An 11,788-nucleotide genomic window follows, 5' to 3' on the forward strand; every position below is an offset into this window, starting at 1 on the left:
ATCCCATTGAACCACATCGATCCTCATTTTGGTACTAAAGGGACATTGCAATGTAATGTGTACAAATTATTGATATTTAATAAAATGAAGTATTTTATGTAACTTTATAATGAGAACAATTACAAAATTAACATTTCTTATAGATCGACATAATATAATTACATCTAATATCGTAAATTATATCATATGTATATCAATTTTTTCAATAAAACAACTTTAAAATGTCTATTATACTTCTAATTATATTATTATGAGGTTTTCCTTATATTTTCATGAGTTTTTGACAATTTTGAGTCTATCGATATTTTTTTCCAAAATATCCGCCGATATATCTCCGATATATCCGATATATCTCCGATATATCCGATATATCTCCGATATATCCGTAAAATCGAAGTACCGATATATCCATGATTACCGATATTTTCTTCCTTGGGTACAAGCACTCCACATCACTGTTGAATCACTATGACTAAGGCCTAGAGTTTCAGATGCTTAGGCACTAGAAGCTGGGAAGACTGAAAGCTAGGGTTTTTTGAGAGCTTGAAAGCATGGAGGCAGTGGTGGTAGACGCTGGTTCCAAGCTTCTCAAAGCCAGATTCACTGTTCCAGATCAGGTTCCTTCCATGTTAATTCCTACCCAAATGAAACGCACACTTGAAGATGGAACCTTGACAAACAATTCGTTATTTGAGGACATTACTGTTGATCCAATTGTGCGAGGTTTTATTAGAGATTGGGATGCCATGGAAGATTTATTGAATCATGTTCTCTACACTGGCCTTGGATGGGAAATGGGCAATGAAGGAAAATTTTTATTTACAGACCCAGTTTCAACTCCCAAGGCTTTTAGGGAACAATTGGTGAAATTGATGTTTGAAATATTTAATATCTCCGGCTTTTATGCATCAGAGCAAGTAGTATTATCACTTCATGTTGTTGGACGAATCTTAGGCTGCACTGTTGATATTGGTCATGGGAAGATAGATATTGCACTAGTAATTGAAGTTGCAGTTCAGCACATTACCTCAAAAAGATTTGAAATTGGAGGAGTTGATTTGACAAAGTTGCTTGCTTAGGAACTTGATAAATCCAACCCAACAATGAATCTCAACATAACTGACGTTGAGAGGTTAAAAGAGCAATATTCATGTTGTGCTGAAAATGAACTTGCTTATGAGAAGATCCTTGATGTACACGGTTGAATGGAGGAATATGCCAGGATGCACCTGAAATGGAACAATGCACCATACAAGGATGAAATGCAACGATTTGTTAAAAAGATAACGGATTTGATGCAGAAGGAAATGTTTTTCTTTTGGCAAGGTGGTCCAATTATCATGTTGTAGATTGAGAATGAATATGGAAATGTTGAAAGCTCATTTGGTCAGAGAGAGAAGGACTATGTAAAATGGGCTGCTAGAATGGCTCTTGAGTTGGAATGTTGGGGTTCCTTGGGTCATGCGTCAGCAAGTTGATGCTCCTAATATTATTATAAATGTTTGCCATAGATTTTATTGTGGGAGTTTTTGGCCAAATTCAACAAACAAACCCAAAATGTGGAGGCTGGCTAGTTTAAGAACCGGGGTGGAAAGGACCCATGTTGGACCGCGAAGATCTTTATTATTTGGTTGCCCACATCCTAAAACTCCTACATGTATCATGGTGGTACCAATTTTGGTAGAATAGCTGGTGGTCCATACATTACGACATCATGTGATTATGACGCAACTCTGGATGAATTTGGTAATCTGAACCACCCAAAACGGGGACATTTGAAGGGCCTTCGGACTGTTTTGAAGTGAATGAGAACGAGTGTAGAGGTATAGGGATGAAATGTGAGCTATATTCAGAGAAGAGAGAGTTCTGACCATGCTAGAATGACGCGGGTGATTGAGGCTCTCTCCGGGCTGGTGAGTTGTCTTCCCATGTTAGTGGAGTCAATGAGCAGGAAGAAGGCTGAAAAAAAAGGAGTTTTCTCTTAGTAGAGAGGGAGATTGGTGGCACCAAAATGGGAAGAAGATGGGCAGCACCAAAAATAGGATGGGAAGTCGGCTGCGAAAAGGATGAGAACGAGCAGGAGGAGAAGGAATTTTGGAGAGGAGCGGACACCGATTCTGATAGTGAAAAAGGTGCAATTGCACTATTGGAAGGGGAGCGTGAAGCATGAGAAAGGTGTAGCCGCACCATTGAGAGAGAAAAAAATGGTGCAGCCACACCATTGAAAGAAAATTCCCAACATGTGGAGAAGGCTCGAAAGTTTGATTTTGCCGGAAAAGAGGCTTGGATGAAGCACGCATCCAGAAAAGAAAATGGCCACACCAAAAAAAGAACATTTTGAGCACATGATAGAGGGTGGAAGAGGCACCATGCAACAAAGAAGAAAATTCTAGTTACACCATTGGAGAGGGTGGAAGAAAGGTGCAGCCGCACCATTGACAGAAAAGGAGAACGACCTGGGTGAGATTGGAGAGGTTGGGTCAACACTTTTAAGGAGGCAATCGGCCTGTGTTTGGAAAGGCTCAGGGGGCTGCTATTTTGGGGAATCAGTCCATATTTTTAAGAAGCTCGGGCTGCAAAGAAGGCATCTCGAGGAGCTCATTAACCCATAATTTTTACGGGTTGCAATCTCTTGGAATTAGGATACCATTTTGATATAGTAGTGGGAGACACCATTAAGCGGATTTAGGCCGGGATTTTGAGAAGAAGAGGTTGTTGGTTTGGAGATTTGGAGATGTTGTAACCGAAAGGAAAGAAAGGGACCACACCACTACATCCTTTGCCACCAAAAGGACCCACATATTGTCACTTATGAGAGCAAAGAAGCATCACGCACTGTTGAATGTTTTGAAAGTCTGAGGCTGCCAGGTTTCCACTCTTTCTCCATGTTACACAACCACGAATAGTCCACTCAGAATGCCACTCATCCAGTCTTCATTTGCACAGTTGCCTCTTTGAGAAAGACACAATCCATGCCATTGCTCGGAAAGGTAAGTTGGAATTTCGTTCTATTTAAATCTTGATTTATTACATAAAGGAAAAAAAATAGTTGATTGCAATTGGGTTTAGTCTTTGATTCGTTATGTCAATTGATAGGGTTTGAATTATTTAGTTCCAGTTTTGAATTCATCAGATTATATTAGAGAGGTTTGAGTTTAATCTAGTTATGTTTTTTATCCATTATATTGATTGGAAAAGCTTGAAACTTTGTTTTCATTTTGGTCTTGGTTCATCATAATAGTTGTATAAAACTTGATATTTGTTTAATTTTTGTTTGGATTCTTTATTATATTTTCACTAAGTTAGAATTATGGTAGTCTAGGTTTTTCCCATTCTAGAGTCAGTCTTCATTGATTTGATATCTCATATTTTAGTATTTCTTGTTGTTAATTTTCAATCTTCATGACAATGTATGGCCTTAGTATTTTTTTTTGAGCAAGTTTTTGTTGATATCTTCTTTTTAACTTCATGATCTCAATATCTCTTGTTGTTATTTCCAATATTTCATGTTAACGTTTAGTCTCAAAGATTTAGGATTAATTTATTAGTTTGATTGATTCTTGCCAATTGTTAAGTTGTCTATAATTTTACTTTTAGCAAAAAATCCATAATTATAAGTTATTTAGAATTTTAGTTTAAGTTAAAATCTAGACCTGTTTTAAGTTATTAAGTTGCTAGTTTGATTTACCTTGCTAATTATTTAGTGTTTAGAATTTCAGTTTTAGTTAAATCCTTTCATATTCAAGTTGATAATTTCTTTAGTGTGATTGATTCTTATTTAATTCCTTACTTTCCAGAGTTTAATACATAATTGTTGATGTTGGCTTCCTTATATTTGATCAAATTGTTAATTCTCTTTATCTTTGACATTTATTTTATAGGCACCTTAGGGGATTCTTGAGTTTGAATTTTCTTTTAGAAAAGGTTTTTTTTCATTAAATTGACATTTTGAGTCGAGTCAATTTTTTTTTTTTTAAATGAATTTTTCCATCATAAGTATGGCTCCTTGATCCCAAATGAAAGGTAGCCAAAAAGGGGATCCAATCTAGCTTTTCTCTTATTTTCAAAACCCTCTTAAGTTAAAAATAAAAAATCTTTATTTTGTGTCTATTAATTGGGATTTAACAAATCATTGGGTCTTTACTTCCCTTAAAGCCATTTCCAAAAGCATTTAAATCACCAATAAAATGTTTTAAAAAACATTCATTCTAGCTTTAGGCAAAGAACACACTTTCTATTAAAATTATGCAGCTCATTTCATTTAAATTGTGTTTCTCCTTTGTTGGTTTTTTTTTTTTATTTTATAAAAAAATTGGTTTTTATTCACATAGGTTTGGACTTGCGCTCCCAAACTAATGGGGATACACAGGTAAAACTTGTGGAAATTGAATGGGGACTTGATGGAACCCCTACATAAGAAAATTCTTCAAAACACTTCCTTGCTGCCAGTTTTCACTAACCATAGACCCTTTACATTTAAAATTCGTTTTAGCAACTTTAGAAATGTTTTAAAAATTTTATGAAACTTGCATGACTTTCATCACTTCTTGAACGTGAATTTAAAGTTTCGTTTGAGTTAGAAAGCCATTTTGGAATAGAAAATATAAACGAGTCTTTAGGGGGACTCCGTTTTCACCCAGTTCTGGACACCCGAGATCTTTCTATAAAAATAAAATAACAGATGACTTTTTAAATTTGATTCGATATTTTTTCTTAATAGGCTTCTTGAAAATTGATATTAGACATATAAAATATTAAAAAATATGCTTTTTTGAGGGAGATATGATTTTTCAAATTCGTACTTACTATGCATAATGGAATCTGGACATCTGATTAGTTGGGGCATTTTAAAAAATATTTTTGAGTATTAGCCGACCCTGATTTTTTTTTTCTCGTGATATAGACACCTTGAACGATGTGTGTGATGTTTTGTATGATTTTATGTGATCATTTATTATTTTTTTAAAAAAAATTCATTTATGCATGTCAGTTTTTCTTATCTAATCTAGACTTTGCAGAACCTTTAGGTGTCTTTTCTATAATCTATCCTTTGAATGAGAGTTTGGCCTTCAGTGTGTTGATCTAGATGTGTAGGAGTTGTTTCCTGAATTTTTTCATAATTAAATTCCACTCTAAGCCATTTTTTTTAGAAATTGTTTTGTGATGCTTCATTTTCTCTACATGCTGATGGTTTTATAATTTACTTGAAATTGTTATTATTTTTGGAGTCATTTAATATATCTTAGCTCAATTCTGGCTTTGGTACTGTGTATTAGACATAACAAAGATGTTATATAATATATACTTGTCCTAACCACTCTATCTTTTTTTTTTTAGGAATCTTATAAATTATGCATGCTATCCAGGTATGCTCTCTATCACTTACTTTTCGAAATTTTATGAACATGCATGTTGTTGTGAGTTATATTTATGCTTGATGTGATCCTTAGGTGCATAGATGTATGCTTGATTTGCTTGGATAAAACACATGTTGTGTGCTATATTTCTATACTAACTTTGATGTCTTATGATAGCGCTTGAGAAGCAATTCAGGTACACACCCTAAATTTTCTTTATGATCATGATTTGACCTTTTAGCTTGGCATGCAAATTTTGAAATCACCTTAGTCTACCTAGGTACCTTTAATCAATTAATTAATTGTCACATTCCCCTCAACTTAGTCAGTAGAGACATTTGTAGGTCTTAGAGGGGTGTTACCTCGTAGAGGTACCTTCCCAATAGGTAACTTGATCCCCGAACCTAGATTCGGGTTTTTCAAAGACACGCTTTTCCAAAAACTATGGAGTCACTTTTTTTTAGGATTTTCTTTCTTGTTTTATTTTCCCTTTTAAAATAAAATAAAATAAGTGGTGACTCCAACTTTTCCAAAAATAAATCTTTCACCAATAAAAGTGAGTCTAGCCAATCGAGTGGGGGCGTGCGTGAAAAATGCGGGTCCACATGTTGATATTTCTCCTACATGTACCGTGTCGATAACCACCGATACACCGATATATCTCGACATTTTCATCCCTAGTTATTAGAGAGTAAGTCTTTAAGGAAAAATAGTTAGGCAAATATGTGTAACTTGATTTCAAATAATGGATTGGGATTAGCAATCTTAGATCTCATTAGTTTTTATATTTACAATTAAGTGTGGGGGTTTTCTACATAAAAATCCTATGTCTCATTGCACATCTTTATATTCCTATTTACATTCCGATTGTTGATATTTTCCTAATTGATTGGTTAGTTAGTTATTGAAATTGTTAGGATGGTTATCTTGGTGGTTATGATTGTTATCCCTAATATCTCTCAAGTTGTCTTTTGGACATTAATAATTATATTATTTTATCCCTAATTAATCACAAGATTTTAATTAAACATAAAAATCATATTTTTATGAGTAAAGAATTTAGATATAACCTTCTTTGGATGTCCAAGATTTCCTTGCTATTTTAAAGGGTAAAAGAAAATTTTTGGGTATGACACAAATATTTATTGAAAATTGTTAATCACTCCTTCACCCCTCCTCTGAGTGTTATCCATTGGACTTTCGGTGGTTTTTCATAATCAATGCCTTCATTCTATGTGAAACCTTTGGCGACTAGACACGTTTTATATTTTTCGATATTTCCTTTTGAATCTCGTTTGTTTTGAAAATCCATTTACAACAAATTGGTTTCGCTCCTTTAGGAAATTCAACAAGATCCCAAATGTCATTGTCTTTAATTGATTTCATCTCATCTTTCATGACATCTATCCATTTATAGGAGTTTATGCATTGTTTAGCTTAACTAAAAGATACTAGATCATCTTCCAGTCTTCTATCAAATTCATGTTTTTGGAGATACACAGTATAATTATCCGAAATCATTAATCTCCTCTCCCTAATGGATCTCCTCCATAACACCTTTAATTGGGGTTGTTTTTGTTCTTCTACATGAGTGGGAGTGAGTTCTTCAATATGAGTAGGAGATATCTCAGGAGCGTTTTGATTATCTGTATTTGCATCTTGCATAATGACAAGTGCAATTACCTACTCATTATCATTTGCAATAGTAGGAAAAGTGACATATTTATCTTCAAATACAATGTTCATGAGCTTAGCATTCCCACTATATTCAACATCCTTAATAAATTTTGCATTCTCTATCTTGAAAAAGGATTTTCTCAAGGGATCATAAAACTTGAAACCCCTAGAGCTCTCTGAGTATCCAACAAAATAGCAACTTACTATTATTGAGTCCAATTTCTTTTCATTAGGCCTATATGGCCTAACTTAGTTGGACAACCCCAAACATGAAGATGCCTAATGCTAGGCTTCTTTCTAGTCTATAACTCATATAGGGTTTTAGTTACTGCTTTACTTGGAACTTGATTAAGGATATATACTATAGTCTTTAAGGCTTCTCCTTAAAGTGAGTTTTTGGTAGAGAAAAATGATTTATCATACTTCTAACCATATCCTTTAGGGTATGATTTTGTTTATCAGTTATACCATTTTGACTTGGGGTACTTGACATGGTGTATTGAGGAGCGATGCTACATTCTAGCAAATATCTCAAAACTTCCCATTACTTTCTTCAACCTATTGGCCAATACTTTTGTCATCCACCTATAGAGACTCCTCACCAAACTTATCGACCTAAAATCCTTGAGGTTAATAATCTACTTTGGAGTCAGAACTAGAAAGGTCATATTAAGGCTTCGAACAAATTTTCCATGTGTCATTAAAAAAATTCAGCACATAGAATTTCACAAATTCCCAACTAAAAGGTCGAAAAGCCATTGAAAAGCCATCTAAGCCTGGAGCTTTATCGCCAATTAGTTCTAGCAATGCTCTCAATACCTCTTTCTCTAAGAAAATCCCCTTTAAATTCCTTGTCTCCTCTTCTTCCAATGCCTCAAAAGTTAACCGTTTAATACTAGGCCTCCAACCCCCTTCCTTAGAGAAAAGAGATTTAAAGCCCTCACTACTCCCTCTTTCAGTTCCCTATCACCTGTAAGTCATTCCCCAATCACTTTAACCTTGACAATGAAGTTTTTCTTTCTGTCAGCATTAGCTATCTTATGAAAAAACTTAGAGTTTCTACTCTCTTCCTTTAGCCATATTTATCTTGATTGTTGTCTTCGAGAAACTTCTTCTATTAGAGCCCATTTTTTAAACTCCTCCATTACAAAATTTCTTGCTTCTACCTCAATTGAAAATAAAACTCTTTCATTTTCCTTCACATCCTAGAAACGTATCTACTTAAAAGCCTCATCTGTCCTTATTGAGACATTACTAAACACCTCTTGATTTCATTTTTTTTTTCAGAAGCACCTTCAGAGCTTTAAGCTTTGAGGCCAAAATAAAACTAGTAGAGCTTGAGAATTCCATCTCCAGCCACCAATCTTTGAGTAGATAAAAAAAAAAACCTTCATCTTTTAACAACATGTGCTCAAACCTGAAAGGAGTTTGATCAATTTTTGATTTCCCCTTCTTCCAACACAACAGGTGAGTGATCTGAAATAGGTTTAGGCAACACCCTCTGGATCATCCTATTGAAATAGCTCTTTGTAGACCCTCAATTTTGTCCCTTTAGCACATGTTTTTAAGTTCACTTCCAATGCTCCATAGTAGTTCCTTGGTGACCCATTGCTATTCATACCACTTATATTTTCTGAGCCACTTTGGAGACTTTGGTTGAGGGATTTATCTAACCCCGTTGGGACTCTTGGCAGCCTTAATTTAGACTTAGATTTTTTTCTTCCTTTTTAGGATAGCTTTAAGGTGCACTTTTAGGATTGCACACTTAGGCATGTTTAGGTCACTTAGGCTCGCTTGGCCCATTAGGCACTTTTAGACTCACTTTTTATATGACTCGCTTGATTGCATGACCTACATGACTTGTGTGGCTTGCATGACTTTCTTTATTATTTTCATTTTATTTTATTTTGTTATATTATAAGTTTTCTAACTCAGATTTCTTGGCTTATCTTTGGTATGAGGAAAAGGGGCATCCATTTTTTTTGGAAGGAGAATCACCAGAATTTTGAAAAATGGGAGATTTAATTTTTAGAGGGACAACACATATACTTCTTCCATGTGGGGATCGCCTACAAGAAGGAAAGAAAGGAAAGAAATGAAAGAAAGGAGAAAAGGAAGTAGGATTTTCCTTTTCAACAAGAAAGTTTTTTTTGGAAAAGTGGGACTGACAGCACGCATGAAATGGGGGGAAGACCAGATCCTTGGTGGGGGGTGGTTCAGAGGAGACTTTCAGCACACATAGGAAAAACGTGGGAAAAGAGATTCATCCTGGAGAGGGGAATTGGAAAAGAGAAGCGGACTTTACTTCTTTAGAAAAGTTCTAAGGTAAGCTTTCTGTTTATTTTTCTGGCTCACTTTCCCAATCTATATTCTTCATTCTCTCCTTTTATGATCTGGAACACTGTTTGCTTGTTGGGCTGAGGATGGTGGAAACTCTATGTGAACTTTGCTGATTTCTAGTTTTTGTATATGCTTACAGATATTGTTTCATTTCCTACTACTATATTCATTTATTTATTTTTTTTTTATCATTTGAACTCGGTGAGACTCTGTTTCATGGCATATTATTTGATGACATTGGTTGCCTTGTTTCTCTTTTACTCCTCCCACCAACCTAAGCCCCTGGAGTAACACTTGAAATGGGGCTACGTTAATTGGCATCCTTTGCTTATTCCTATGTGTTTATCCATGTCCTTTGTTCCCCTATTCATACTATCTTCCAGTCTTTGTTTGCATATTTGGGTGTGTATTCAGGACCGATAGAAGTGGTGATATGAAAGATAGTTTGTGTAGCAAACGCGGTGTACTCAGTGTATTCCTGGTGGACTGTGAAGAATGAAGGGTAGTGATGGAGATTCATATCATGTGAATTTGCAAAGGATTATTTAGGGTTTTATTTCTTGTTTTATTTTCCCTTTAAAATAAAAATAAAATAAGTGGCAGCTCCAACTTTTCCAAAACTAAATAATTTTTCACAAATAAAAAAAAAAAAGAGTCTTGCCGATTGAGTGGGGACGCACGTGAAAAATGCGGGTCCACAAATTGGCGACTCCACTAGGGATTTTGAGGATCAAGCTTGAACACTACTTGAGGAAAATGTGGCGTTTAATTGGTCGATTAGTGGGTACCTTTTTTTTTTTTTTTGGACAAGGTGATTTGATTTGCTTGCTTGTTTGGTTTGCTATTTTAACATGTTTAATTGCCTTGGATGATCACTTGATTGTTTTGCTCACTTTAGCATGCTTCACTCTCACATATGCTAGGTAGGACTTTGATTGTTTGATATTTATCTGCTTCGCATGACTGCTTGTTGCATGACAACCCTTTCTCTTGCATGTTTGTATGATTGCTTGTCTTCGTTCACTATCTTAGATTTTAGGTTTTTTTTCGGATGTACCCACATCCTTCATTGTGCACTATAAATTACCCTTGAGTGTTGAGATATGAGAGAGCCTTCACCATTAAGAAACCCCTTGGGAACGCGAGGAAGTGCATGTGTGGAGGTGATGACCACCTTGCATGGAAGCACTCCATCTCCTTCGAGGCGTGCAGAGGGTTGCGTACCGCCAGAGGGTATGATCGCTTCTGCTGGAGGGTACGATCGCTTCTGCTAGGGATCCTTTAACCCACCCATTTCATCTTATAGAGCCACCTTAACCTTGTAGGCTAGCATAGATCCAATTAAGATTTCACTCCTACACGTGGGTGCATCTGTGGACTTTCAAAACTGCCTTGGTCACAATTGGGTTCAATTATCCTCTTCATGGTCTCCTTTTGGTGTGCTAAGAGATTGGTACATGTTTGAGTCTCAGTTGGGCCACCTTTCTACATTGTGATTAGTGTGTTTCCACATTTTCTGAGCTTCCTTCATGTCATTTCTCTTTCCGCGTCTTTGTACCTTATAGGAATGTTACTCGCTTCAGTTTGGATTCGACTTTTTATATTAGAGTTGGAGATAGATTGGTCAAGGTTTCAAAGCAGTCAGGTATGGATCCTCAGCATGATATAGTTGATCGACTTACAGTCACCATGACTCTATTCAGGATGCATTAGCAGGTTTGAGCGAGATGATTGATGGACAGTGAGATAGATAGCATCCAGTTCAAGATGAGATGTCGTATGATTCATTACCACCCACCCCCACCACCCAGTTAACTAGTGACATTGTTGAGGGTGACTTCGTACATATGATGAGTTTAGTGGATTATGAGTCAAAGTTTATTATATGAGAGTTCTTATAGAGGACGTTAATTTTTCTCAGATGGGAGATTTGATTAACATGGTTTTTCTTCATGATGAGCCTGAGATGGACGTATTGGATGATAGTTGGATGCTTGGCACAGATTAACCCGAGATAGTTCACTCTCTTGATATGCTTGAGATCTTCATTGTTGAGAGTTCAGAAAAGATTCAGTTTATTTATGTTGGGGCATCCCGCTTATGTTGATGATATGTTTGAGGACGATATTAGCCCGGTTATGGTCATGGAGATTCATCTATTCCAGGAGACCCTAGGGACTTACTTGGAGTACACCACTTGTCATTAGAGAGTTGACCCCAAAGAGGAAATATGATTGACATATCTGGATAGAGACTAGTTCTCAAACCCCACCAATGTGGATTAGTTGAAGAAGTATTACATTTGAGACCATGGTCGTAAGATGGGTGGCCATCATTTCGGTTAGCCTTACACCTTATCACATTTATTGATATATTAAACCATTGCTAGCCCATTGAGCCTCACGTGGTATGTT

General features: G+C 35.9%; 1 pseudogene; it reads left to right on the forward strand.

Annotated features, from left to right (window-relative positions):
- Positions 1–551: 551 nt before the first annotated feature.
- Positions 552–1,805, forward strand: LOC117913279 (annotated as a pseudogene).
- The last annotated feature ends 9,983 nt before the right edge of the window (positions 1,806–11,788 follow it).

The sequence above is a fragment of the Vitis riparia genome, chromosome 4 (assembly GCF_004353265.1).
Source record: "Vitis riparia cultivar Riparia Gloire de Montpellier isolate 1030 chromosome 4, EGFV_Vit.rip_1.0, whole genome shotgun sequence".
Classification (NCBI taxonomy): Eukaryota; Viridiplantae; Streptophyta; class Magnoliopsida; order Vitales; family Vitaceae; genus Vitis; species Vitis riparia.